The sequence below is a fragment of the Monopterus albus genome, unplaced genomic scaffold (assembly GCF_001952655.1).
Source record: "Monopterus albus unplaced genomic scaffold, M_albus_1.0 scaffold135.1, whole genome shotgun sequence".
NCBI lineage: Eukaryota > Metazoa > Chordata > Actinopteri > Synbranchiformes > Synbranchidae > Monopterus > Monopterus albus.
Window position 1 is genome coordinate 824,165 of NW_018128015.1, and position 3,607 is coordinate 827,771.

The window sequence follows — 3,607 nt, forward strand, 5'->3', positions numbered from 1 at the left end:
GTAATGAGCAGCCAGGTATTACTAATCAAGTACACACAGGATTAGTCAGTCAATCAGTAAGAAGTGTGACTATCTCTATTAAAGCAGACCTTTTGGCAGCTTGGTGTTCTGGAGCACTGAGGTGTGTGTGTCTACATCACGACAGAAAAATAGGACATCAACCATGACGTCAGGAAAGCAACTGTCACTGCTCATCAGCTTGAGAAGGGTTATAAGGCCATCTCCAAACTATTTGAGATTCATCATTCTAGACTGTTTACAAATGGAGAGCTTTCAAGACAGCTGCAGATCTACCCAGGAGTTGGCATCCCAGCAAATTTTGTACAGTCAGTGACATAAAGGAAAACCCGAGAGCGAAAAAGAGGAAATTTTCCTATCATTGTCTTATCATGCACCTCTTTGTCTTCACAAGGAAACTAATGGTCAACAACTGCATCTTCCTCTACAGCAGCAGCCCTGCCACTGTATAGCAAATGGTAGCATGCCAGCAGATCATATATGCAGTTTAAACATTAAGAAATGTGAGAACTGAAAGTCAGTAGTACATTTTAAATTGTGTGTGTTCATAAATACTGGAGCTACCTCTGAAAATATTAATTGCCATGTAATGAATAATAAACCTGTTTTTCTAGCTACCAACTTTACATGTTTTTCTTTTAATAAAGGAAATGCTTTATGTCAGCACAGCCACTATACTAATAAAATTCTCATGGCTTACTTGGAAAATATTTAATGTTAATGTGCTACTTAATTTGCAGTTTTAGACTCTGAGGAGGGAGTGAGACAAAGAGCATTCAGTGAGTGGGAGTGTCTCGTGTAGTTTTAGGGAACAAGCTGATCTTCCTACGTTAGCATTGTTATGTACATGATTACACTTGGGTGGCGGATTTATTTATGTGATATTGATTAGTTTAACATTTGAATGCAATGTGGCACAAACACCCAGACAGAGAGAATTTCTTCGAACTTTCAAACTCAATGCACAGGCATGTTGCAGTAAAGATAAACTGGATCTCACTCAGTGGCACTGAAGTGAACTCCTCTGAGACACAATGGTGGAAAGTCATCACAGTGTCCATTAGCCTGTGTGTACTAAGGTCACTGGGACAACCCTGGACCTCCATTTAAAAACTAAATGACAGTGAATTAAACATACCTGCAAGTCATTACCATAAATATTGCTAAATGTAATTATCTCCATGCTGCCTGAGACAAAATTCAGTTTTTTAAAATGTTCTTCTGTCCAATTCTTGTCAATTTGAACATAGCTAGAGTGTAAACATGGATTGAAAACCGACAACATCTTTCATCTGACTATAATGAAGTTTCTTCTATCTATCAGCATAATTCTGACAACAAAGTGGCTGTGAAATATGTATCCCCTGTGGATGCTCAGAAAAATCCAGCTTGCATGTTAGAGGGAAGTTAAAACAAGGGCTGGGACAGATTCAAACTTTGCAGATTTTATGTTTATATTGTTTTATTTTTATTTTTTGCAGTTCATATGGGTTTTGGGGGGAAACTAAATCATTCTAACTCATGTTCATATTCATGTACATATGAACATACATACTTAAATATATTTACTTTTGAATATATTACAGCAGAGCAAAGTGTAATGACTGCTGTTTAGCACACAAAGGCTGACATTCACAGACACACCTATCCTCTTGAAAGACTAACCACTAAAATGCTAATGCTCAACTGCAAATGAGCTGCAGGATCACTGCAGACCCCTCACACCCCGGACACAATCTGTTTGAACGCCTCCCCTCTGGACGGCGTTACAGGTCACTGTGCACCAAGATAACCAGGCACAAGAACAGTTTCTTCCCCCAGGCTGTCACTCTGATGAACACTTAACCAACGACAGTATGACTGGACAATAACCCTCAGTGCAACACCTGTAAATATACCTGGTACATATTATACAGATCTGTACAGGTCTCTATTTTTATTCCTATTTATCTCATTTCAACAAACATTCCTTTGTTGTCTGAATTGTTTAATTTTATACCGCTTATTCTGCATTGTTTGCACTGTTTGTTGCTGTCAGTGTTGATGTTAATACTGCTTATTTTGTTGTACTAGCCTTATGTTAGTTTACTATTTACTTGCCCCTTGCATGGGGATATGTACATGCACATTGAGAGCTGATGTACCAGAGTTAAATTCCTCGTGTGTCTGACACACCTGGACAATAAAGCTGATTCTGATTCTGACTTGGCAGATATGGAAAGAAACTATAAACTAACATGTTCTCAGACATAGCTTGTGCCACCTACTGTCAAATAAATAAAATTAATGCATTTGTCTGTGACAGAATGAAAAGCGCACCAGGAGGAGGGATTAAAATGATTCCCACCAACAAGAAAATGTAACGATCACAGGCATAGAAAAGAAAAACAGCAGAAATCACTTTTCTCCCTGAGGCAGATCATGCACACACATACAAACTGACACATTACAAACTACTGGTTTATTGGTTGCAGCTATTGTGGACCACAATGTACCTGAAGCTACATTTGCTGACCTCTAAGAAGAATAGCGCCCTGTGAAATAGGCACCATTTTGCCGCTGCCTGCTGATCGTCTTTGCACTTTCAGCTCATCCTCCCTCTACCACAATAACCTAATGACTACTTAGATGCTATGTAACAGCTCCTCCCATGAGAAATGGCTGCAGTTCGACTCGTGTGTTGGGGAGAGGGGAAAAGCAACAGTGTGTTCAGAGCAGAGATGCACACTATCAGTGCAGCAGATCACTCTCGTTTCCACTCTCTATTCAGCAAATTTTATTTAAATTTTGCATCCATCCAGCCATATCTCTCTGTCTCTCTACTATCTATGCACCACGATCATGGTATCAAATTCAACGGAACACTAAAAATAATGTTTATTGTAAGCCACTCCTATTTTTTGATATCCATTGATCATAATGATACAGAGATACCACACTTCACCTAATGCATCTACTTAACCACCACTTCTGACTTTGAAATTGCTGCTTCACACCCCACTGAAACCTCTCAATAATGGACCAGGGCCCCTTAAGTGATCTTTAATGGAAGCTCTTAGGGGAGCAGGCACTCATTCATATTCCATATTTTATTCTGCAATACCACCACTGCAGCAAATGGGTCAAAGAAAATGCCATTTCACACAGGCTTTTGAATTGCTGTGACCAAAGGAATAAAGGTGGCTGGTAATCCAGATTATATTGGGATTCCCCCCCCCCCCCCCCTTTCCAAATCTGAAAAATTTAAAAAAAAGGTGTGTGGTGTAAGAACATGCCAGGGTCATGTGATAGTGTTAACAAATATAGTTTACGCATCAGGCCCAGACAGGCTGAGAAAATCTGAATAGTCTGACATTTGGAAAAATGCTTCAATCGTACCTCATGTTCATTCATAGGCAGCCACTCTGCCAACTTGAATCCATTCATCTGTGTGACTCAAAAAGTGCTCTACAATTTGTGCATTATGCAAATGTTTTCCTCGCAACCTCCACAGTAATTTTTGATGAAATTAATCAACGCTACTAGGGTGTAGTTAAAAGGAACTCATTGAGAATTATGACACGCTGGAATGAAGGTTTGGGGGGGGGGG